Raw genomic sequence first — 25,658 nt, forward strand, 5'->3', positions numbered from 1 at the left:
ATCATCTCCTTGTGTTTGCTTTGTTTGCCACAAGTTGGCAGGGTATGCACAGACGTGGGTCCATTGCTCCCTTTGCCACTGGATTCAAGCTAGCCTGGCTGATGAGGGCTGTTAGCCCGAAACCGGTCCCAGGATGCTCGTATCCGGTCCAGGGAAGACATGGCTTGGCAATTCAGGCTGGACTGTTCCCATGAGGCACAGGGTCAGAACTGCTTTGCATATAGCTGTGTCTGAACTGGGGTGGCGAAGTGAGCTAAAGAATGATGATGGATTCAACCCAGATCTGTGACTGGGGGTGAGCTGGGGGGTGAGTGTCTGAAAAGTTTCAGCGCTCTGTCCATCATCTCCTTGTGTTTGCTTTGTTCACCCTAAGTTGGCAGGGTATGCCCTTGCTCACTTTGCCACTGGATTCAAGCTATGCTGGCTGATGAGGGCTGTTAGCCCGAAACCTTTCCCAGGATGCTTGTTTCTGGTCCAGGGAAGACATGGCTTGGCAATTCGGGCTGGACTGTTCCCATGAGGTACAGGGGCAAGACTGATTTGAATATAGCTGTGTCTGAACTGGGGTGGTGAAGAACGATGAAGGATTCAACCCAGATCTGTGACTGGGGATGAGTGTCTGAAAAGTTTCAGCACTCCATTCATCATCTCATTTCTTTCCCCGTCTTATGCTGATCTCCAGACATGCCACTCAAAAGTTACTGTATGGTTTCTAGATCCCTACCTGTTTACATGGATTGAGACCCGAGTGCCCAAGGGGAGGCATGCATAGTGCACCCCAATTTCACAGGCAGTGGCTGTTGCCCTCTCTGCACATGCTGTGATAGACTGACAGAGAAATACAGAAAACTTCCGTCCTCTCGTGCTCTCCGTGTGTGAGTGAGGTGAAACTTAGAAGTTTGCTTAAACCCTTAAGCAACGCAATTTCCTTTATTTAGTTGCCACCTCTTCCTTCTCGCTGTCACTTCTAACTTCCTCCACGCCTTCCCTGTCCAGTCCGGACATGATTGGTCGTTACTCTCTCCTGCTTAGAAGCGGGCGCAACTTGCCCCGCCTTGCCTGTTCTAGGACTGCCATGCTGGGCAGCGGCCCTCCTGAGGTCCACGGTCATACTTTCAAGACATATTGCGCACGCGTATTATGACGCGTATCTCGACAGCGGCCATCTTCGCTTGGGAACAGTTCGTTTGTTGAAGTGAGGTGAGATTAGCGTCTCTTCTGGCTGTCCAGTCGCCATTGCATATGGGCGTGACGGCTAGTTCGTGGGCGGCATCGATTTGTCAGATTTGGCCAACGATAGCCTAGGAAGTATGGCTGCCCCGCCCCAGGTTTTGGGCGGGAAGACAGGGCGGGGCTCAGTGGCCGCTCCCAAGTGCCGGTCTCCCAAAGCCGCCTTAGTCTGTCCGGCCGTGCTCCAGGTGCGGCTCTGAGTTTGGTGGCTGTGGTGTTCGAGAGCTGACGTCGCCTCCCGCGGCCTGTCAGTGCCGTAGCCCCCTCGAGCCCGGCTTGTGACAGGTCATCTTTTACCTTGTTTGCCATCCTAGAACCCGGAAGAGAGAGGGCACCACTTGCCAAACTTCTGACTATCAGGTAACGGAGCATGGGCCAGAATCCGATCTTTTTGGGGCAGGCTTAATTGACCTTAGGCTCCGGCGGGGGACCCACATTTTTATCCGGGGTGTTCGGGATAGTATAGAGGCATTAATCTTTACGGATGATATTTGGATTTTGGCTCGCACCATGGTGTTGGGTGGGGCAGTGGGAACAAATGTTATCCTTTCTTAAGGTTAGCATGGTTAAGGCTCGGGCGTGTGATGGTACGTTAATGGCAGACGTAAGCATCAATTGGGGTTAGGTGAGGGCGTTAAGTAACGGATATGAGTTTTAGCGGGTGGGGTATTGGTAGATAACATATGCGCCTCAAGGTAAAGGGATAGAGCAGATCCTAGACAACATGCATAAGCCTGGGGGCGTATCCTGCATGAATTTAGGGTTGTAGGTAGCAGACATTAGATTGAGGGTTTGTAGGTGACATACAGTGGGGCTGACGTACGTCATTGTCGGTGGGGCGTTATGCGTCTGCCTAGATTACCAGTTTAATTGGGTAAAACGATTGTGGATTTGGGGCAGGTTTAAGACTGTAAGGGGGGCCGGACCGCCTTCAGCTTATAAAGGGGTATACTTGAGCAGAAGTTGGAGGTAATGCACATAGGCCTTTGGGGGAGGACGACGTTGTGCGAAGAGAAACCGACATCTGCCACTGGGAGGTATAAAACTTAATTTAAGCTAAGTGACTGGGGAGCATACGAAGCCGTCGTAGTTGGGGGGGACGGGCTGTACAGATGGAAGGTAAATACTGAGTTTTACCCTTAAATGTGTGTATAGAAAGCAGTCCCTTGGTTTTGTTAAACAATCATTTCTTTCTAGCTCCTCCTAACATTTTTCAGATAGTATGTATGCTCCCTGTTTCAATATATTTAATCTAAGTATCCGCGCGGTGACTATGTGTATTGTGTTTATCACTTGCGGCATAGATCACTCCCTCCCCGCTTTAATTGTTTTATTCTTGCTAGATGCTTGATAACGTCAGTATCTATGCCAGTTATCTGACTGTTGTGGTACTGTATCTGTGTCGTCCCGAGTGGTTTTTGGCTCTTCGACCCAAAGATCTGTTAAGCTAGATATTGTATATGCCACTTGTCGTATCTCTTGGTAACGCGTGTGAATTGTAGGAGTACTTGCAGTAATATATTGCGACTGCCCGTGACTTCAGCTCACTTTTTCGCCCACCTCACTAAGATCCTAAAGACTCTAGTTTAATGTACTGTTTTAACTTCCCCCCGAGAGTTCTCTCCTCCAGACTGCGTGCCCCAGGCAAGTATTGCTGTTCCTGAGCCCAGCCCTGTTGCTGCCCTCTGGGTGTGGTGCTGCTGTGTATATGCATACATCTCTTGCCTATATATACCATATTGCTCCACATTCCCTAAGTCGGACTTCTGCTGTCTCATGGTTGTGGCACACATGCCTCTGCACATACACACGATTTATATCTTCTGTATGTTCATACCCAAGTAGAACACTTTACTTTTTTTCTGAGGCCAACAAGGAAGGCTTAATGTACCTGAGGCCAGAGCTGCTATTTGTATCTAGATATTGTATCCTATTCCACCCCGTACACGTCTTCATGAATTCAGGTTGAGCTCTGCTGCGGTCTTCTGCCTGTGGCATTGCTGTGCGTCTTTGAATATCTAGTATATATCCAGAAGCAGAGAATTAGCATTTTTTTTTTGAGGTGAGACAATGTCTCACGAAAGGTGAAGTATTTCTGAGGGTATGCTGCCTTCACTCCGTCATCCCAAATAATATTTCTCATGGCACATCTGGTGTCATACTGCTTTTTCAACTCTGCGTTTAAGCACAATATGCTCCGATTCTGTGTAAATACCTCTTATGACGCCCACGAAAGAACAGCATGGCATAAGCCTCATGTACATATCCTGCAACAGCTGAAGGGGTGAACAATGCCTTCTACCAGAAAGACGCAGGAAAGTAATTTGTCTTTGCATCGGTCAATGGTATTCAAGGCCCTATCGGTGCGCTCTGCATACAATGGTAGCACATAAAGCGAAACAATGTAACGTGTGCCTTGATAAACCTCATGTACTTCTGTTGGCCTCTTGACAATTAAGTTTATTTGAAACGCCATTTTAGAACATTAATGGGATACACTAACGTCCTAACTGCAGAGCTCCCTCCAAAGACTATTTCGGAATTCAAGGAACTGGGTATTTCTGTAAAGTAATCTGACTGTTAATAACTCCCAGTATTCCTTATATTCTAAGTACTTGCTATCGAGGGAGGGGCAAGTGGGGGGGGGGGGGGGGGGTAGAGAACCCGTCCGATAATCAATGTTTCTGGGATCCTGCTATCCGCACAGCATTAATTGTTTCCAGACTGGCTGGTCCAACTTTTACCTAACTCTCCCTCGAGTTCCTTTTCCTGATGCATTAAATCCGCGCCGCTCGCTGCGTTAGCCGCCCCCTCACCTCTCCTACGATAGGGGCGGGGGCGGTGAGCAGTCTGCGCTAGAGCTAGTAAACCTTTACATTTAATGGAGAGCGCTGTCACCCTTGATCGACCGTTTGCGTCTATGATGGGGGGAGGGGGCGGCAATGGTTGAAACTTTCCATAGTGAGTGAGTTGGCTAGAAGTCACTAACTACACTACACTTCTCTGCCGCCGCAACTAACTAGCAACTCGGGTGTGGCCTTCACGCCTCTGTTGTCTGTGCACGAAGACGGCGGGCGTAGACTGCCATAAAAAATACTTCACCAAAAACAACTGCGAAGATTTGTTTCCAGAAAACAAACCCCCGCTCTTCACGAGAGGTGCTGCCACCCGCGCATAACGCTGCAGCACCTGGGCCTAGTGCTCTGACTCCTTACCCTCGCTGCGGTACTGTGAAACATGGGATCTCTGTTGGCAGTGCTGGGGCACTACATGCCCACAGGGCTGTTGCCCCACCTTGGGCACGAAATGGCTCCACGTTGGCTGCGGCTCATTGCTTGGGCTCAAGGCTGTGCTGCCCTAATTTTGTGTACAAATCGGCATCTGATCTGGCCAGGATTTAAAGAATTATATTTTGGGGGTCACCGATCCTCCTTACTGACGCTTAAGTTGTGGCGGGCAGGTGAACATGTATATATATTTATTTTTAGGTAAGTTTGAGGGCAGATCTCTCTGCAGGTGGGCGTGTGATGAACTCTAAGCGTTAACTGTTGAGTGAGGTGCTGCGCAGTCTGGGTCCTATGCTACCATATCTGGCATACAAGGTTGCATCACCTGGGCGTAGTGCTGTGCCTTCGGTCTTTCATGAACACTTTCTTCATTGGCCTTTTGTTCCTGGATTGTGAAGGGATCATCTGACATGGTTTGTGTGCTTTGATAATGAGCATGACGCTATGGTGCCATTTCGCTTCTGTATCTGTGGGCTCTTTCCTCCCCTGCACATCTCCCACATCCTTGACTTTCCAGAGGCCACACTTTGATACATTAGACCACTGGATGTGGGCAGTCGGTACTCGCAGGAGACCTCAACTCTAGCTGGCTCTTGTGCCTTGCATTAAATATTCAACTAATCCATAGTATAGCCTGAGATGGCGTACAATACAGAGTGCTCACTCTACTCCTGCCCATGCCCACACATTTAAAAGTCTGAACGTGGTATTCAGGCCTATATGTGACCCTACTGACCTTTCCCTGTACTTCTGCCCTTGGCCAGTACACTGAATATTCATGCTGTGCTCTGATTCAGCAGTCGGTGAGTTCCTGCAAAGTACATTGGGGCATTTTTGTTTTATACATACCACGGTGCTACTCCAACACATCTCTCTTCCTTGCACTGATCACTATCTGCAGAAGTTTCTTCTCCTTTCCCATCTGTGTAAGCACAGTATGGTTTTCTACCACCCTTATTGAGGGCAGTGCTTTTACTTGTGTTCACTCTCTGGCCTGACTGGGGACAATGTGGGGTCATGGGTGAAGCTTTAGAATAGAAAGTGTTCCTAAAGCACTTATCTTGCTCCTTGAAGTCCTGGCCAAGACACTCGATGGGAATGCTGATGGCCCAGAGTTGAAACTGCTCTTTTATTCAGCCCTCTGTGTCCGACTGATACTCTTCTGCTCTGTACAATCATTCTACGAAGGCGAGTGGGAGGCAAACACAAACCCAGGGGGTACAGGCGTAAAGACTTCAGTGTCCAAGCATCCAGATACCTCGAATGTAGAGGCTGTCAGCAAGGGCTGTAGATGTTCTTCTAGGGAGGGCTCTGCCAGGTAGATGTAGTTATAGTGAGGTACTGCTAGGTATGCTTCTTGTTGCTAAGGACTGTAACAGTTATGCGCAATGCTTGTGAGATATGTAGATGTCCTGCTTGGAGGGCTTACTGCTGGTGAAAGCTGTCGATCTACTGCCAGACAGGCCCATTTCTTGTGAGCCTTACCACATAGAAGTTCTGGCAAAGAGTAGCAGTTTCAATCGATGTTTTGATGAATAACCTGCTAGGGAGGTGTTCATACTGACAGCAAGCTTGCTCTTTAAATAAATTGGTGTTTGTGTATTGAGTTGTGGGTAAGATCAGTCTTACCCTCCAGGGCAGCCAGTGAGTTTGTTCTTGAGGTCTATATGAAGCCTGCTGTCTTGAGCAGTGCTGACCCATGGATATCCAGTGAGTGAGGTGAATGGCCTCTTGTGAAAGCAGTCCTATCTGCTTGGGTAGTTAGTAAAGCAGATGCAGGAAAAGGAGAGATGGAGGGGTTCTGTAACTTTGCTGACCCTTGATTTGACTTTTTAGTGGAGGCAATAAACCCTAGCAATCATGACCTTAAGTATTCTGGGATGAAACTTGTCATAGTCCAAGCTCCTTGCCTTTTTGGTGCCCTTTTTTTTTTTTTTTTGCTTTTGTTTCCTTTCAAGTATCTTAATTTGATTTTGTGGCTGTTAGGGCCTTTTAAGTGTGCCTCCCTTGCGTATTAAGTTATCCCTGGATTTAGTGAGTTCCCAGTGGTTCACATGCCTCGTGATGGCCTAGGCGTCCTCTGAGGACCCAACTGAGCTTTCCAATGTCAGAGGCCTCTTTACCTAGTCCTCATCGAGTTTCCATAACCTTGATGGAGGTTTTTTGCTTCTTGGCTATATGTGTTTACAGTGGGAGATGGCGCTGACCTTATTCCACTTGTCTTGAAACATAATAAATGTTGTCATTCCATTTCTGTATGAGACATTAATATCCAATTTGAACAAGTGCAGATGCATGTATAGATGCATTTTTGATTATGCTGCTTTGCGGTTTAAACCCGTTCTCTGATAGTGTGCACGATTTTACTTTCAAACCGTGAGCTCCAATGTGCTCCTAATTGTATGCATGTTACAGCAAAGATTTCTCCTCATTGAATGTGGCCTTCTTGTTCGATATAATCTGGTCTCCTGTAAAGCGCTCTTACAACCGTGGGCCTATTAACGTTTAAAAACTGGGGGAAAAACACCTCCGCACTAATTAATTAAACTGGGTGATGGGGGTCGGGGGTAATATGTAATAGGGAACGGGGGTAATGTTATCTGGGCCCATCTGGCCCTTAGTATTTAATATAACTTGTGATGGGGCCATGTTTTTTTTTTTTTTTTGGTTTGCAGGTGTGACTAGACCTGGCCTTGTGCTAAATGTTGCATTGCTTTGGACTGGAGAGGCAGGCAAGATCTGGCTGATGTCAATGCTCCACTTAAGTGTGTGTGTGGTGGGGGTGGTTCGGGTCTGGCCCAGGCCCGTCTCCTCTCACGAGGAGGCGTCTCTGCTGTTCCTGTGTCTGCTCTTTGAAGTTGAGAGCTGCTCCAGCCTGCAGTGAAGTCACCTTTGTGCCTGCTCACCCCCCTCTTATCTCTACCACATTCTTCCTGTTTGTGAAGCTAAACGCTGCCAAGGCCCTGTGCTCGGCCGCACCCAGCGCCGAGCAGGAAAGAGAAGCTGCTGCTTACAACAGAAGGCCGGAGGCCTTTCGAAAGACGCCGGATAGGGCGCGTCGCAGGGTGTACTGTACCCCGACAGGCACTGTAACGGTGCGTTCGTCAGCTGGGTAATCCCACTGGACTGGGATCTGCAACGCGGTCACTGCCCGTGCGGGTGGATGGGCCCCATTGGGTAAACAAAAGGGTCTAGTGCCGGGACGCTCACCTAGGGGTGGACCGACCCCCGTGGCAGTGTCAAGGGTCGGTGTATGTCTGGGCCACCTCGCTCTGCAGGCGCAGTCCCACCAGAGGGTGGTCCTTTAGGGCGAAGGTCTGCTGCAGAGCCCTGCAGCTAAACTCTCCCGGGTCAGGGGTTTAAAACTGGGTCTCAGTGTGCTTTTGGGGGGGGAGGGGGGGGGATGCCCTCGGCAGGGTGAATGGTAGGCCCTGTAGCTTCACCACAGCGCTCTGCGTGGGTATCCCCATGAGTCTCCATTAGTTGGGTGCCTATAGCAAGCCCACTCTGCTCTGAGAGTACTTTCCTTCAGGAATGCGGTTGAGTTGTACCGCTCCACCCTGTTTGGCCGGTCTGTGGGGTCAGGGGTTAGTAGCTGTGCCACAGTACTTTGCCCCAGGTTAGTGTGAAGGAGGCATCGGACTGCATCCCTCACCTGCCAGGGTTTTCTGTCTTGCAGATATTGTCCCTTCCACTGCACTCTATGGTTGGATGGTGCCCCAGGTCAGGAACTGTAGCCAGGTCGCTCCATCCTGCGGGTTTAGTCTCCTATGCAGGAGGTTTATGAAATCACCAACCTCGATTGGGGGCGGGGTTTAGTAGGCAGACATCCTGCACCAGCCAGGCCTCTCTACCCTGTAGGTAGACTGGCCCCTTGGAAAGGGTGGTGGGTCTACAGGAGAACACCATTCATCTACATGGTCGTTGTATGAAGGAACCCTTCAACCTCAGTGCCACCGTACCCTGTGTGCGAGTGTTCAGGGCAAGGTAAAGGGTTTACAGCGAGCATCCTCATCTGTAGGTCCATTAAGTCTTGCGGGTGGAATGGAATTTGAACACTGGTACTGCAAAGCATTGCTAATGAGGACCTGGGTACCACACCCGGCAGTTGCTTATCAGCCCCTTCTTGGTATGACTTGTTACTCTTGGCTCTTTGTCCACTGCTGATTTGAGTCTGATGCACACACAGGATATACTAGATCGCTATTACTATTTTGTTATATATTTTTTTTTAGAATCAATACTACTCGGTCTCCGCAGAAGGCAAAAACCACGCTTTCTGCGTGTTAAATCTGTCCAAAAGTGTTCAATGATTAAAGTCAACTCTGCACAGAAACTGCCTCGTGTGTGCTCTGTTTTCCAAACACTGAAACTTAAATTTTAAAGGTAATCGTCTTGTTTCGTTTTAAATATTTCCTTGATGGTTAAGGTTATTTTCAAAATACTCGGTAGGCTGCTTCTTGATGCCGTCCAAGCAACTGTTTCACCGGTGAGGTCTTCTGCTTTCCTCTGTACCACTCCAGTGAGCCCATGGGCCCCTTGTCTTTACCCGTACCTCCCCAGGTGGTTCGAAGGAGTCCTCTGCCTCTGTGATGCTGCTTTGATACTCGTGGGGGGGGGGGGGTTGTTAACTGTAGTAGGGCTTCGGGACACTTCGTTTGTCCTGCGTCTAGCTGGGAAATGCTTTCTAAGAGCTTTCAACCAAGTCCGTGGGATAGGAGCTTAGACGAGAGCCATGCAGTAGGTGGGGCAGGACCAATGCCAAGGTGGAATTTTTGTGTGTTGCTTTTGATGCTGATCTGCAATTACTTGCCATGTAACTCGCTGAATTTACTTGTTTTCACACACAAAACAAGCAAGCTCTGACTTCCTTCACGCCTGCACGGTTTCACTGATAACTGACTTAATCTGTGTACAGTACATCCAGTCCACTTGTTCGCTCCAAGTGTGTTCTTGTTTTAGAGTGCTGCACTTCTGCCTCATTGCCTGACCATGCTCCTTTGCAGTTATGAGTTTGTATTGGATCATCACTTGCTTGCATTAATGATTACACCAAAGCATGTTTTCTTCTACTTGTAGGCCTCCTTATGGCAGTGAGGCCTGAGGATCTCTGTTCGCGGTGACACTGCCCCTCAAGAATGGGACATCCTGTGCAATGTTTGCTCAATGACTTCTGTGCTCTTGGCTCATGTTACCCTGGTGTGAAATACGTTGTTGGTTCAGCTGCAAGTTCCTGGGTATTGGCTCATTGAACCTTCCGCTGTGTAAGGGAGTGAGTAGTTGATACATGTCCCTCTCCAGTATTAGTGTGGTGCAAGTGATGTCTCGTTGGAAATCTCAGATGTAATGTCCTCAATAAAGGAGGAATGTTTCACCACAGAAGCCAGAGTTGTCGGGTCAGACACTTGATATATGTTCATAATCCTGCAATGGAGTGGAAGCTGTAATGCCTGCTTACTGTTAATCTAGGCGGCTTTGCTGCTGGGCACTGGTTCCTGACTGCAAAGTTAGTGGGTAGCTGTGTTGTAAGTAGGACCAAAGAGTCCTGAGACCAGTTACTGTCTGCGGCTTTTGAGGCTTACTTTAGAGGGATTTATGGCAAACTGTGCTTGTAGTTCGTGCAGGCTAAATGGCCTGGGATGTAACAAAGTTCAGCGTTTCCTATCCAGTTATTTTTTTTTTTAATCTTGAGTTTTGCAAAGTGCTATTTTCGTTGACTTTTCCTGTTCAGACTCCCTAGTGGCAAACCGCATTCAAAATAACTTTTATTGCATAACCTATGAGCAACATTATTTAACAAGGAGCAGTAGCAGTCAAGTAATGGCTGCTCCTCTGCTGTTAAAGGGCTTTCTACGTGTCTGGAGGGAAAAAAACAGCTGCTGATATTTCCCAATTCAAACTGCACACAAGGACCAAGGTTTGAACTTCTTTCCTGATGACTGCACCTCTTCAAGCCTCGATGGGGGTCAAGACACAAGTCGGCATGACATCTGCTCAAGTTTACACTCCCAGTTAATCCAAAGATGCAGTCTGGTTGCATCAGTAGTTTCCTCAGCATCCGTGTCTCATGGTCCAGGAGTCCATGAACTGCCGTCCAAACACCAGCTTGACCTCGGGCAACACTTGGACTAATGCCAAAGTAGTCTGGCTCAGTTATGACCCAGAAACGCAGTCTGGCTGTTGCTGAACAGCACAATAGCCGGTGAAGAAGCCCCTGACTTGCCTCTGTTCAAAGTCTTGATAGCAGTTGTCAATTTCTTCGTTGAATAGCTCTTAAGTGCTTGCATCCCAATGCCCCGCCGCCCCCCCCCCCCCCCCCCCCCCCCACTAAGGCAGCTAGTCCATGTGCAGATCTAATATTGTAGGTGCTCGTTTTGGAGTGAAATGTGGAGTGTCATAGTACGCAGAGACATCCGGTTGAGCAACTTGATGATGTCACCTTGTAGCTTTCCGCAGACGGCACAATACGGTTTAACCTCTGATGGCTTGTCTGTCTGAATGAGGTCACCGCTTCTCGTCTGGGATCTGCAGCGAGTTCACCAGGCTCTTATCCAAGTACACCAAGTAACTCTAGACGAGATTGAACTGTTAAAGTTCATGCATCATAGGAGCGTACCTGTTTTGAGAGAGGCTTGGCACTCCAGCAGTTTAATGGCTTCTCTTCCAGCGAGACCCATCGTTGGAGAAAAATGTTTCCTAATCTCAAGATTTACTAACACTGCAGGGTGACCAGCGTAGGCATGGGTGGCTTTTGGCTCCCATTCTGTAATTGGAAATCAATGCCTTAAAGTTGCCCATGGCATAGAAAAGCAGTCGCATGCTGGTGTTGGGCAAATGAAGGTTGTGGTGTTTTAATCAGTTGGGGCCAATAAGCAGTTCAACATCCTCGAGCATGAAGCTGGTCATCTGTTAACGTGGGTGAGCTTTGGCAGTTGGACCAGTTGGCACAGTTAGGATACAAAAGAAACAATTGATGGACAGAATGCTCGACAATGCAAACGTTTACCCCCAGTCACAAGGATCTGGGTTAAATCTATCATTCTTTTGCTCACCACACCACCTCAGTTTGGACCCAGCCATATGCAAATCAGTCTTGACCCTGTTCCTTGTGGGGACAGTATAGCCTGAACTGCCTGCATCCTGGACCAGTTAGGATACAACCACATACTTGTTCATAGACTGTCCCTGCAGGTATTTATTTGCAGACACTTTAAATTGTGTGGTCCAGCCTGCCCATGATTTGTCATATGGACTGGTACTGCCTTATTTCTAAACTATCGGTGTAATGTTAGAATCGCTAATGAATGAAATTGGTCAGTTTGCCCCTCTGGAGGGTATGGCAATGTTATATCGCTTTATAAGATCCGTACTTTGATAACTACTTCAATTTACTGTTAATGACATAAGCCCTCCGGACGATGGGTTGGTCTGATACAATTTGATGTTGATGCATCTCTCTTGGATAAGCTAGAGCCTGAGGTTAGATGCTGGGACCTGTAAGCCAGAGTTGGCAGTCCTGCAGGTGGTTTTCATGACTCGTGGGGCAATCATCTTTATGACTTTAGGTCGGTGTTCCAGGTTTTTATCTTTTGGTTTGCTGGTAGGTATGACTTGTGATGGTCAGTTCAAGTTGTCATCTGTGTTGGGGGGTGGTGGTATTTCTTGCTAGTGGCACTATTCTAGTTTTCTTTCGCAAACTAGAATTTTCCCTTGATAAGCACGATCGGACTGACTGGTTTGAGTGTGGCTCATTGGGATAGGCTTGTCAGAACACCAGTCTTGCGGTGTTCTAGGTCTTTCGAAAGTTTGTAACAGATTTTCCCACTGGGTATGGCCTTCATCCTGCTATATGGCTTAAGTTCTTGGTACCTGGTAGCTGAGCACAGACATTCCTATAGCTCTCAAGGCAGGCTTTTCGAGGTGCTTTTTGAGGTCTGACTGTATTTCTCGATTTGCTGCATGATGTGAAGGATACCTAACCCGCAGTATTTCCAGCATCTTTTCACCTCAAGATATTGACCTGATCTGCTGTGTAAGGAGCCGTGTGAGGTTAAGGAACGGTGGCCTATGTGATCTTTAGCTCCTGGTGAGCAACATCAGTTGAAGGAGAATTGTCTTGAGTTGAGGCTTGACTTGTGCCATGAGGTTTGTTGGCGATACAGCTAGGAAAGTAACCACCTATAGTCTAGCTCTATAAATACCTTTATCATAACAATATAGGATTAAAACAAGCGGTCTGCCTGACCTGGTCGTCTTTTTTTTTTTTTTTTTACACTTCCGTCCTGTTAACTTTTCCTCCGTAAGTGCCCTAAGCACATCGTGCTGAGCTATGGTCCAAGGCATGCTTTACCTGTACTTTATATTGCCCTAATACCATTGAGCTAGAGTGTTCTCACCAAGTGCTCCCCAGAGTATATAATTTGGCAAAACCATTGCCACAATCCTTTTTAGGTCTCGGCTAGCGACGGCTGCGCTTGCGCAGTCTTGCTCGCGAGATTTAATGTTTTAGAAGTGGGGTTTTAACCCGCCCCTCTTCTTCCCTTTTCTCCATTGGCTGGTCTCTTAAATGCTGGTCAGCCATTGGAGAAGAGCTTTGTCTCTCCAAAGAAGCCCCGTATTTTTCAGATTCGGGGCAAGTTTTTTACTTTCTTTCTCTCCTCTGGAATGTAAACATTCCAGCCAATGGCGAGAGAAAGAGAAACACGACCCCGAATAACGCCGCTGCGTTTCTCCAAGGCATTTCTGCTTGACCTCAGAAAGGCGGTGGTGTTCATGGCGTATCAGGCTCTCCAGCCCCTGAGGTTGTGTTGCCAAAACATGTCTGTGCTGTGTGCTACGAGGCCAACCCACAGGAGTCGATGAGGTGAGCCATGTCTTTAAGGGAGACAGACGTCTGTACCGCGGGCAGCCCCATGTACGTCGATACTCTTCATAGCGATTATTCACATCTCAGTCTTATTTTCCTTTCATCTGACAATTCCATGTGACACCGAGAAACATCACCTTTTATGATAGCTTCTCTCAACACCGCAACAACAAATGATGGAAAGGAAACGGCGCGAACACTTTCTTTGCAGTGTGAGGTGAACTGCTGAATGTATTTATGGCAGCCAAACGCCCCCGCTTGCTGCAATAGAAAGCGTTTTAAAAAGAATTGCGAGAGCCGTGTTTAGCTTTTGTTCCTGGCACTGCTGTGGCGACCTTTCAGGCCAGGAGTCACATTGGCAGTGCCATGGGTCGCGGGGGGAGGGAGGGTGGGATGGATTTAGTTGCGAGCACTAATTCACGCCCATATTGAATCATGCACATTCACAACGAGGTTTCCAATTTACTCCGTATCTGGACGTTTTCTCACTTTTCCCTGGCTGCAGGTGAAGAGCTCCGTACCTCACCCCGGCGAGCTCACTCCTTCCTATAGCCCCCGCCCGCCGCCTCCCCACGCATTTCTATGTCTAATTATTGAGGTGAAATATTTCCAGTGACTCCCACTCGCTGGAGGGTGGGGACTGGAGACTGATCGCAGCTCTCTCGCTGCGTTTCTGTCAAGCTGGGGTGGTACTCGGAGGGAGCGCGGCCGCCTGCGAGCTTCCTCCAACTTCTAGCGCTGCCCAGGTCTTCGGGAAGCTCCCAACCTGCTAGGAACTCCCAGCGCTTTCAATGTATGCTGGAACTCTCTGGGTGTCCGAGTTGCTGGAACCATCCGTAGCATCCGGTCAGTCACTTGTCCACCAATAAGTCTCAGTTTTCCGGAGCATCACAGAAGAGCTTTCCAGAACTTTTAGTGCGCCCAAGAACAATGCAGATTTTACGAGAACCTTTTAGAAAATCCAAGCCTTCCCCATCCCGTGTTATCTAAGAACGTCTTAAAACTGCTTGCGCCTTTTAGGACTTGGAAGACTTCTCGGAGCTTTAGCCCCTTCCCTGCTCATGTCGGAACCACTCCGTCATGAGCCACGGGCGCCGTGTGCTCATGACGGAGTGGTTCCGTCATGCTGTGGCCGTTGGCGGCCGCTCCGCCCACGCGGCGCTGATTCCCCGCCTGTGCGGGCGATTAGCGCCAGTGGGCGGAGTCGTGACGGAACCACTCCGTCATGAGCACAGCGTGCCCGTGGCTCATGACGGAGTGGTTCCGTCACGAGCATGGGGGCGCCGCGCTGCCCCAAATCCCCCCCCCCCCCCCCCCAGCGCTGCGGCAAAATTCGTGCCGCGGCGAAGGGGTTAAAGAACCAATCGCGCTTCTGATTCAATTTCCTCAAATTCCCAGAAGACTGAGAGCGTCACAGATGTTCAACGAGAAAGGGGCATTACTTGCTCCCAACTGAGAAATACCAGCAAAAGTCGGCCCGAGGTCTCGCATTTGAGAGATTAAGCTAACGACATTGTAAATAACAATGCCGTTTCATTAAATGTTTTAAAAACAAACAAAAATGTCGTGAGTAATGCCAATAGCTCTAACTTTAACAATGCCGAGACCATTGCATTGTAAATGCTTGTTTTACCTTTCTGCTAGAGCGCCTTGTGGCTGAAGATCTCTGGTAAAACATTTTAAAAGATGTTGCAAGTAGCTGAATTTCCCTTAGTTTCCATCTCCCACCAATTTTATTTTAGGAATCAATTGTTTTTATTAGATGGAAGTCAGAACAAATGGACACAGCTTCCTGCCTACATCCATTGGCTGGCAGAGCGAGACAAAGGTAGTAATACACAGCGTTTAAGCTCACAGCCCGGAGGCCGGCCGCGTGTCAAGCAGGATCTCAGTATGTTAAATTGCATCTTCCAAATTTAAGGGAATGAAGGAAGTTAAAGAAAGATATGACTAAGAGAACAATTATCAAAACCAAGTCCCTCCCAAACCCTTACGACCCTCCCCCGCACCAGTTATTGCCTCTATATCAGGGGTCTCCAACCTTTTCTGTAGTGACAGCTACTTCTGCTCAAGGAAAGTCTTCCTGAGCTACAAGAAAATGTTGTACCTGTAAAATAGTGACTATATGTACCGGATGCCTTTTGACTAATGAATGTTTTTCATAACTGAATTGTAGCTTTATAGAAGTCTAGGACCGTTGTTTCCTATACCAATCATTACCCAGGTCCGTGGACAATTGTGGGTTACCCCATTATATCATAATGGATGCTCCCCATAGCACCACGGATGCCTGGATTATGCCAGTAATGCCCACCATTATACTAGGGTCACAGTTGTGCCAAGGCTGGAAACAAGAAGGATCTGGGATAAGACCACATATCAGTCATGACCATTAATATGCCAGGAATAGGTACATATAGGCCAGTCATGCTCAGAGTAGGTTTATGATGGCTGCCAGCATACCAAAACTAAACCAAAAATACTAAAAGTCAAGGATGACCATAATTATGCCATTGACACTATTATGTCAGGAATGGACACAATTATGCCAAATATAACTCTTATAATGGGCCTAGCATATATATTCGGCGGTTCTTGACACCAGGCAGTTTCAGGAAGCAATAGTGTTTATTATGGACACACACAAAGTTGATGAATCTCTTCATTTTCTCTGGTCTGGATCATACCCTGTTCTCCTCGGGTCTTGAGCTGATCATGCATCTAACTGACACATTTGCACTGACTCCTACAGTCCCGCACTTTGGTGGGTCAGCTGCCATACGTTTTTGATGGTGCACTGTTCACACACATGTTGTGACTGATAAAGGAGGGACAGCAACATGGCCATCTCCTTGTGGCTTAAATGTATTGATATTGGATACAGACTATCATGAAGCAGGTCCTATAAGCTGCACAGTGTGTGTTTGAGTGTTAGTATTAGTTACTGTGATAAGTTTGGCTGGCTGTCACTCTTAGGGTCTTGAGATGATTAGTGCTGCCTTCTTTAATACACCTACTTTGAAATTGATACTGGGCTTGACTTCACCTCAGAGCTACTTTAAAGGTACTGGCAGGCTACCAGTAGCTCCCGAGCTATTCGTTGGAGACCCCTGCCCTATATGCTAATCTGAACTTCTAGTCATAGGTTTTGAGAAAGCATCATACTCATGTTGCCAGTGTCTGATCTTTAGCTAGCTTCTCCAGTGGAAGCAGTTTAAGGATCTACAGATATTAGGACAAGTCACTTCTCTCATATCTTTTAACAGTTGCAAGAAAGGCGCCCAAAGTTTGGCATACTCCTTCCCATTGCCCTCAACGCTAAGACATGCGTTCCATAGCGAAGTGTTGGAAAACGAGGCAGCATCTGTGAGGCCTGCACAAATAACATGACTACATTTGTCCTTCACTGGGAACCAAACGCCTAATTGTAGCGCCTGACTCTGAGGGTAGCGCTGCAGAGCAGTCTGAGGCTTACTCAAGGGAGGTGGTGTGGGCTAGTAATCGCCATTTGCAGGTGCACAAAAATAACACTCCATAATTGATTGTCCAGTCTGTACTTTGCTTTATAAAAGTAAGAGTACATTTATTAAACACACACTACTCAATACTATGCACCAATTTACAAATATACATAAGCTTTGGAATTACTTTGTGACATTGCATAACATCTCCAACCCTCCCGTGGGGTGGGGTCCAGTACCACCACTCCCATGTATGCACATCAACTTGCCCCCAATGCAGTTAGTTGAACATAACCTGGAGCGAGGGCCCTGCGCACTGGCACCATCCCAGTGGCGACCCACCCCATTACCTCAACAAGCATTAAAAAGGGGTAAACCTGCCTTGGTGACACATGACCCTGACTGAGCATCTCCTACTGACCATAAAGTATGCACCTCTATATCTTAAGGGCTAGCAGTCTTCACCTAAGCGCAGCAGCAAGAATCCATGTTTATGTACTCTTTAGAATGACAGTACTCATCACCTTGGTTGATCATTTGAATGCATTGCAATTACAACCCCTAAGGGCATCAAAGATGAAATCACAGGATTGCGCATATACAGCCAGACACCCTAGCAGGACTGTTTGGCAACATAGCCCCACTTGGCTTATGACATCTCCTTACACGTGACTTACAGTCCCTTCAAAAGAAGCACTCCTGGCAACTACACTTCTCCTGCAGTGCGCCTCTTCACTTTAAAAGGAATCACAGGTAAAAGCATGGGATTACGTAAATACAGCCAGACCCCCTAGCAGGAAGGTCCAGCAACATAACTCCATTTAGCTTAACATCACCTTACACGGGTACTTCACCTTACACGGGTACTTCACCTTACACGGGTACTTCACCTTACACGGGTACTTCACCTTACACGGGTACTTCACCTTACACGGGTACTTCACCTTACACGGGTGACTTTCAGTCCACCTAAAAAGAAATAACCAATAGTAAATGCATTTCGGTGCAATTACACCACTTCACCTCCAGGGGATGCCCTTCTCCAGACATCCCCAACTCAGCCCTTCTCTCCATGATGCACTTCATAGTGCACCCTCAGCTGTAGAACATAAGTTCCAGCCTAGAAGGTGATAAAGGCTGGCTGAGCTCTCGAGGGGTTATTCTTTCAGATGCCCCGTGAAACTTAGGGGTGGACTGTTCTTCTTTATGCTGGGGGAGACTGCGGTGCTCCTGCAGCCCCCCTGCACCCTTCACACGAGGGTGACCCCCCTCCACTGGGGGCCACCAGACACCAAAATGGCAGATTTCTTCGTGCTGGCGGGGAGAAAGACGGCGCTCCTCCAGCACCTTTTCACAAGTGAGGGTGACCCGCCCCTCCTCTGGGGGCCACAAAGCACCAAAACGGCAAATTTCCAAATGCCTGGTGAGGCATTATGGGGTATTTCATGCGCCTCTTTACCAGCCCCAGCCACTGGCAACACTCTCCTCTGCCCCCAGGGTCTCTGATTCAGCAGGGTGCTGTCTTCACTGGCTCCCTGCACCAGCCTTTCACCAGGCTCTCCTTCTGGGCCTCTTCTCCCTGCGCAGAGGCCCCGGCTTGTGTGCACCAGTCTTGGGCTCTTCTGGTGCTGATAGGGTCCTGGGGGCAGTCAGGGGGTCTCTCCTTCCAACTGCTCATTGCGCCAGGCTCCAGCACCTTCACCCTCAGCAGACCACACCCCAGAGAGACCTTCTCTTCCTGTGCAAGCACTTTTTAAAAGTTGAGTAGGGGGCTGACAGGAGGTCTCTGTTGGTCCTATCAAACACCGGATCATCACGTCCCTGCCCCTGCTCCCTCCTTGTCCAGCCTCTGAGCTTGTTCAAAATGGTGTCCTCCAGGGTTTCTGGCCACATGTCTGAAGCCTCATCCCCCAAGGTGCCTTCGCTCCTTGGTGGTGCCTGGCACCCAGCGACAGTTGATGGATTGGCCTGTAGCCCCACCCATCTTCTCTTCATGGAGAGGAGGCCCTCGCTTGTGGAAGAAAGGTTATCAATCCATCCAGCTGAGGTCAGGCCTCAGCCTGGGTCTGGTCATGGCTGGCTCAGAGAAATATGACCGTTCTGGATGACCCAAAAGCAGTACAAATATGACTTTGGACTCTGCAGAATACTTATTTTCACATTCGCTACATTGGACTTAAGTGCGTGTCTGGAATCTGTAGGCCTAACGGAAGTTAATCTAGGCATGGGCTTAATTGGAAGGCGTTGTGATCCAGTGATATATTTGGCGATGGGGGTACGCATCAGTCGCTGGGCCATAATCCCGCTTGAGCTGCTCAAAGGGGACCAGCCTTCTGTATCCAAGAGGGAGCCCACTCTTTTACAACCTTCCTCCCGCCACCTCTGAAACACCGCAGACTCCTGCCCTGGAGGAAAATCGGGGTTATCCACAATGGGGGTCATCGGTGAGGGAAAGTATGTCCAACCTTTCGTGATGGCCACCCTGTCCCAAGTCCTAAGCGTTGGAGAGGTAACAGGGGAGGAGTAGAGACCCCAAGCCCTGTGTTTACGAGGTAACCACAATTTCCCTCCAAATGTTGACACCAGCGACAGACTGGTCCATGAAGTTCCAGTGTTTGCTGGATAATGGTCTGTTCCATTCCACCAGGTATCTAATGCATGCTGCTTGATAGTAGCCTCCGATCAAAAGTAGTCCCACTCTGCCCTGTGCTTTCGGACACGCTATCTGGTTGAGTGAGATGCAGCTTTCCCCCCCATACAAACTTATTAATGAGAGCCTGCAATCGTTTTATCACCCGAGGCGGGGGAGACATGGGGAGCATCTGAAATGTATGACGTGCGCGGAAGGATTGTCATTTTCACCGCCGCGATCCTCCCAAACCACCCTAGCAGCGACCAGGAGTTCAGCGCCTTGGTCGTCTGCTCCAGTAACTTCGTGTAATTGAGCGTAACCGTCCAATCGGAATAAAACCCGATTGGTCAGTGTCTATTATGTCTGCCATGAGAGGATTTAGTCATGCCGCTAAAATGATGTAGTAGGGAGGTAGAGGCCAGAAAATGATCTAGCCGCGCATACGTTTTGTGCAACGCAGAGTAGTATGTGTAATCCCGTTCCGCGCGGTGTTGTGTGCACCAGACATTGTGTAGCCCAACCACTCCTGTCTCTTTGGAGAGAGTGCCCCTGTCTGATGCGTTCGCTAACTTGTCCTATCTAATTCTGTGTCCATTACAAGATTTAGGTCTCCTACTACTAAAATCGCCGCATCGGGAGATGTAAGAACCTCAGAGCTGAGAGGATGAAGCGTTTCTGTTGTGTATTTGGAGCGTAAAGTGATGCTATGGAGAGTCCCATCCCATTGAACTCTAATGGCTAATAGGCGTCCCTTTATTTCTGCGACAGTCGATAGGACTTTACCCGCGAAGTGGGCCCCAATCTGGATTGCTATGCCTTTCTTTTAGACGGACCAGAACTGTTGTGGGAAGCGCCTATCGCGCATACATATGGTTTCCTTGGAAAGGAGAGGAGTCTCTTGAAGGAGACATGTTGTCCCCCGGCATTTTCTAGTAGGGACAGCACTGCCGCTCTTTTCACTGGGTAGTTTAGGCTGATGACATTGAGGCTGACTATCTTAAGGTCTTCCCCCATCTGAAGAGTGTGGTGAAATCTCAACCTGATGTGGCTACTTTTCGTCTACCAGGCCCGTGCTGACTTGGGTGCTTCCTGTCTAACCTACAGAGGCAAGTGTGAACTGGAACGGGGATCCCCAACTAAAAACCCCAACAAACCCAACCCCAAAAGAGAAACTCGTCAAGACAATTACCTAAAGCAAAACATGACTAAAGTCCAAGGTAGCAAAGATCCAGGGGGTCGTGGCTCGGGCAGCCGCCCAGCCCATAGCGGGCCAGATACGTACCCACCAGCGGTTAAGCTGTCCGCAATCTTCTTAGGACAACCTCCCATCCCCCCCCCGGTACCCATTTAGGTGCCCATCTCTGAGCTGTCAACTGTATACCTCACTGGGTGTCCGGACTGTCCAATGAATGCAACAGAGAGGAGATTGCTGCCTCTCGCTCTTTGTCCCTTGTGGCCTGATCAGGCTTCAGGACAGGTGCTGTCTTTCCCACTTGTTGCTATCGTGCTGTACAGCGTGCGTTTAGATCTTTAGGTCGCTCTGTTTGATCCGTCGCTGGTGTACTCTCCAGACAGAGGATCTCCATAGCTTCGGCTAGAGAGCTAATCTGAAGCAGCTTCCCCCAGCGCTTGAAAGCAATGCGGAAAGGATGGCCCCATGAGTAAGTAATGCCTTGCTCACATAGATGGGTGGTCACCACCTTAAATTCACGTCGCTTGAGTAATGGGGAGGCTGCCAAGTCCTGGAATATGGCCGGAGTGTGGCCCCGAAACTATGGGCTGGGCCTCTCTCGCCTTTTGTATGATGCGCTCCTTCAGTTGAAAGTCGTGTACGCACACAAGGATGTCCGGCGGAATGTGCTTTGTTGCCCTGAGGGAGGACTACTCTATGGACTCTATCCAGTTTAATGTTCACCACCTCTGCCTCTCCCAACACCTGCTGAAACAGCACCCCAACATAGGCCCGGAGGTAATCTCCTTCCTCTTTCCATGGCACGCCTCTGATCCATCGGGAGTGGTTCTCCAAATCTTCAGATTGTACCTGGAGATCAAGGTGTTGCTCCTGAAGACGCAGCATATCTTGCTGCAGCTGGTGGAGGTCCTCTTCCTGGTTGACATCGTGCTCCTCGAGCGTGGCCACCTGCTCAGATTTCGTCCACATCCCTACTTACCTCCTTAAGGTCTGCTGTGAGCTGGTCCTTAAGCTCCTGTATATTCTCCTTGATGGCAGTAAAGAGTTCCAACATGAACGCCTTGGTAGCAGAGGAATCGTAGCCTTCTGCCATTCCAGGATTTTTCTCGCCAGGCGCAGTGGACGACCCTGACTGCTTCATGAATGGCTCCTTCAAAGACTTCTCCTTCTTGGTGCGTGCTGCCGCCATGTCGCACTAGTCCAGCTGCTGGCACCCACCTCTATCCCGAGCTGCAGCTTAAAGCGTTTTGCATGGGCTAGAGAGCTGAAGATCTGTAGGCCCCGCCGCCTCTCCCGTCTCAGTAAATCAGCGCGCCCACCTTCCAGTTGCCACTAGCCCCCCTGCACTGCTCGGCCCCAGTAGGAGTCTTGCCCCCGTGCCACAGTCGTGGCTCACCAGTCGGCGGGGACGTGGTCCTGCCGGGTCCGCAGGGGCGCTGTGCTGGCGTGGCACCCCAAAATGGAAGATCTGTCTGTTCTTCCGAGCTATGCACCAGTATCCATTGCTGCTCCTGTCTCTCCAGTGTTCAGTCAACTCATGAGAGGTCTCCACTCCCGCAACGCTCTGCGGTCCGTGGGTTGACGGACAGAGTCCTGCCACCAGGCCCTTCCTCGAAGCACCTGATCGCTGTCCTTCCTGTGTGCCTGTCTGCAAGGCCAGCGCTCAGCGCCGAAATGGAGGCCGGCACCACTCACTCACCGTGAGGGAAACTCAACCCACTAGGTCTGTCAATCCGCCGCTCCGTGCTAATCCGCTCCTGGGGGACCTTTGATATATTCTCACTACTAGTCTGCCAGCCTTCCACCGCAGCAGTCAAAACTGCGCGCCAGCCGGGCCTGGGCGCTTTGTCGGAGCTCCGCGACAGCAGGTAGTGCAAAATGGCGCTTACCTGTCAACCTCTGCGCCGGCAGCAATACTGGTCCGTTCTCGCCAACACTCACCGCTTGATCAGCTTGCAGGTACCCACTGCTCCTTCCGCACCATACGTTCACCAGGGGTCAGATCGCAGAGCGCCTCCACCAGGCCACGCCAACACCCCACATGGCACTGGGCCACTGTTCCGTTCACTCGCTGCTCTGCTTAAGCTGCTTTGGTGCGGGGGCTGCCTGCTCTCAGTCTCTGGGCAGGAAATGCGCCTCGTTGATGCTGCTCGGCTCACCGGAGTCATCTGATCCCGGTATGCGGTCAAGAGGCCCCGGGAAAAGGCGGTTAAACAATGCTGTAGTTTGGCGGTGCCGGAGGGACATGATCCTGCGTCCTACCACGCCGTCATCTTGGCCATGCCCCCAATTTTATTTTAAGATTTCACTGAAACTGACAGTGTAGGTCGGCGGGTGGGTTGTCCAGCAGTCGTTCTTGCCAGGATCTGGCTAGAAGAACTAACTTTCCAGAGCACTGCTGCCATGCATGTATGCAATAGCAGGAGCTCGGGGGTATCTGGCTTTCTGCTTAAATTGCAGACTCGTCCAATGTGGCTCCGTTCTCCCTGGTTAAGCTGGCCATCAAGTTGTTAGGAGTTCTGGGGTGTGGCAACTTCCAATTTTGCTCTGACCGCTGTGCCTCTGAGCTGGCGTGAGACCCACAAACTGGCATTTTGAGTTATGTTAGACGCCTGCCTCAGATTTCCTTCCTGGCATCTCACCAGTGGTTGTCTGTACTCTCATTTGCTGTTTGGTTTGCTTTGTGAATCCTATCCACATTACCTAGTTGCATGCTGTTAGAGGATGTGAAGGCTTGTGTGCACACATTCATTTATCCTACTGCATGCCTTCTTTGTCATCTGCCCTCAGCTCCCTATGCTAGCTCTTGGTGGTGTTGGGACCGGAGTACTCCATAAAATCTTCCATGTTCAACAGATCAAAGTGACTCCTGAGCTGGGAGTACACACAGCAGCAAATGTGTTCCCAGTCCCCCTTTGGGAGATCAAGGTCTCTGCTGCCCACTTGGTACTGTTCTGTATACCCTCCTTTGAAGGCTAAACTTCTAATCCTCTTGTTTCTGCAAACCATTCTTGGAGAGTAAAGGGGAAGTTCTAGGTTCATATCGGTTTATTTTTCCTAACTGGGTAGGACTTAAAGTATTTTTAGGTGTGGCATCTCTACCCTCATGAGCGTTGAGCTCTGGAACCCCTTCTGTTCTGCGCTCTATACCTCCCAAGGAAGGTGTGACTCTTGTTAAGTCTTCAGAACAGCACTATCTGTAACATTGCTGCTTTGTCTGTCTTGGCACATCAAGGGCTGCGAGGTTCTTTAATAGCTCGCGCTGCATTTATAGTAGTCCTCCGCCCATCACTCTCCAGAGACTAGCGTTCATGTTTGTCCTTGTGCTTGAAAGGGATACTTTTCCTGCACTATTGATTCCTTGGCTTTGCCTTATAGATCCTGTGTTTCCTGCCCACATTACGGTAGTGGTGAAGTCTGTGTTTAACTGAGTCGTTCTTGTGCAGAACAGGAAAATCATACCCACGCAACATACGAAATGTTGAAAGTGGCAACGTTGGGCCTGGGTCTAAGGCAGACTAGTGACCATGTAGGCTCTGCGGTGGCAAACGTGCCTAGTGCACTGCTACACATGCTGATCCCCAGGCCCGGTCAGTGACTTTCTCCTGCCTCTCGAGACAGTGCTCGATCTTGGCACAGGAAGCGTATGCCGTGGGCATGCTATTGGGGTGACCTATCAGTAATTTAATTTATCTAAGTAAGAAAGCGCCACTCCCTGTGGTGCCTCGACGCCAATTTAATCTTCTGTGGGAATTTAAATAATCTGAGGAGTAAATGGCAGGTTTGAAGGACGTGGTTCCATAATCCAGGGGTTTAATGTGCCTTCCTGCTAAACTTGAGTTTCTCCGAATCCAGTGAGCAGTGCAGTCCGAAGTGAACCAGTTTCACTATTGGTTCAAGCAGCACTGGGCTTGTGTGTCTCGGGATGGGTAGGCTTTACTTGGCTGTGACTTTTGGGAGTTCTGCCTTTAAGTCCCTGTTCGAGTCCTTGGGGTGTTAGGTGGTCACATGTAAGTATTGTTGGTTCTAAAGACTCTGCCCACAGGGTTCCAGTCAGGATGCAGGTAACCAGAGCCCCCTATTCTCCCAGTTCTTTAATTGTTTGTTGCTTTGACACTTCTCAGATAGGGGCTCTCTGAAGGTTGAACTTTGATCTGAACGGGGTTATGGGCGTTTCTCTGATTTTAGCTGTTAACAAACCATTGCAGGGAATGGACCTCGTGTTTGAGACCTATTGGCTTGCCAGTCGCTTGCAGCTGCCTGCACAGCGTCCCCAATGCTGTGTAGAACGGCTGAAGATTGGGTGGGGGTGGGGGGGGGGGGGGGACGCCTTTGATGCCAGTGTCTACGTCGCTTTGTGCATGTACGCAGCATGTATGAGCTCACCTACAAAGTGATGCGGGAGTTTAATTTCTCAATGCGAGTTGGAAAATGGCATTTTCAAAAATGTTATTAGAAAAAAAGTAGTTAAGGTAGCAGACGTAACTCTGGCTCCAGAAGCACCGTGGGGGGGAAGGGCAGAGGGGCAAAAGCAGCACCGGGATTGGAGAAGGCAGTGTCGACGCTCACGGGCAAGTGCAGCATGGAGGGAACGGGGAAGGGCAGACGTGCGACAGCAACTGAGGTACACGAAGGAGACTGCTCAAATACATGCGCTGTCATGGCGTGCTTAGCACAAACAAAACAAGTTCTTGAAAAGCGAGCAGTGAAAGTAACTTCTCAAAGAGACGTAATGAGGCAGTGCTTCGCGGAAGGAATAGGCGCAAGATTGATAAACTGTAACACGAATTAGAAGCTGCCAAATGAGGGCCCAGGAAAGCCAACCAATGGGAAGCATTGTCGGCTCCAAGCCGGAGTGTTCTGAGCCACAATGTCTCGCGACACAAGGCATGCACGGTCTAGTAGACTTCCTCTTAGACATGTTGAAGGGGAGGGGCCCTACCAAACCCCCCTAAAGTCTAAGAAGTAGACCACCTCCCGCTGAGACTGT

At 49.3% G+C, this 25,658-nt stretch overlaps 1 protein-coding gene across 1 annotated transcript in view; it reads left to right on the forward strand.

Annotated features, from left to right (window-relative positions):
• Positions 1-1,263: 1,263 nt before the first annotated feature.
• Positions 1,264-25,658, forward strand: part of MYH9 (myosin heavy chain 9) — a 318,178-nt gene continuing 293,783 nt past the window's right edge. Inside the window, exon 1 of the mRNA XM_085601113.1 lies at positions 1,264-1,590. The gene's annotated coding sequence lies outside the window, so the exon portion shown is untranslated. The remainder of the gene's footprint in view (positions 1,591-25,658) is intronic.

Source organism: Triturus cristatus, chromosome 4_2 (genome assembly GCF_964204655.1).
Source record: "Triturus cristatus chromosome 4_2, aTriCri1.1, whole genome shotgun sequence".
In the NCBI taxonomy this organism is placed as follows: domain Eukaryota; kingdom Metazoa; phylum Chordata; class Amphibia; order Caudata; family Salamandridae; genus Triturus; species Triturus cristatus.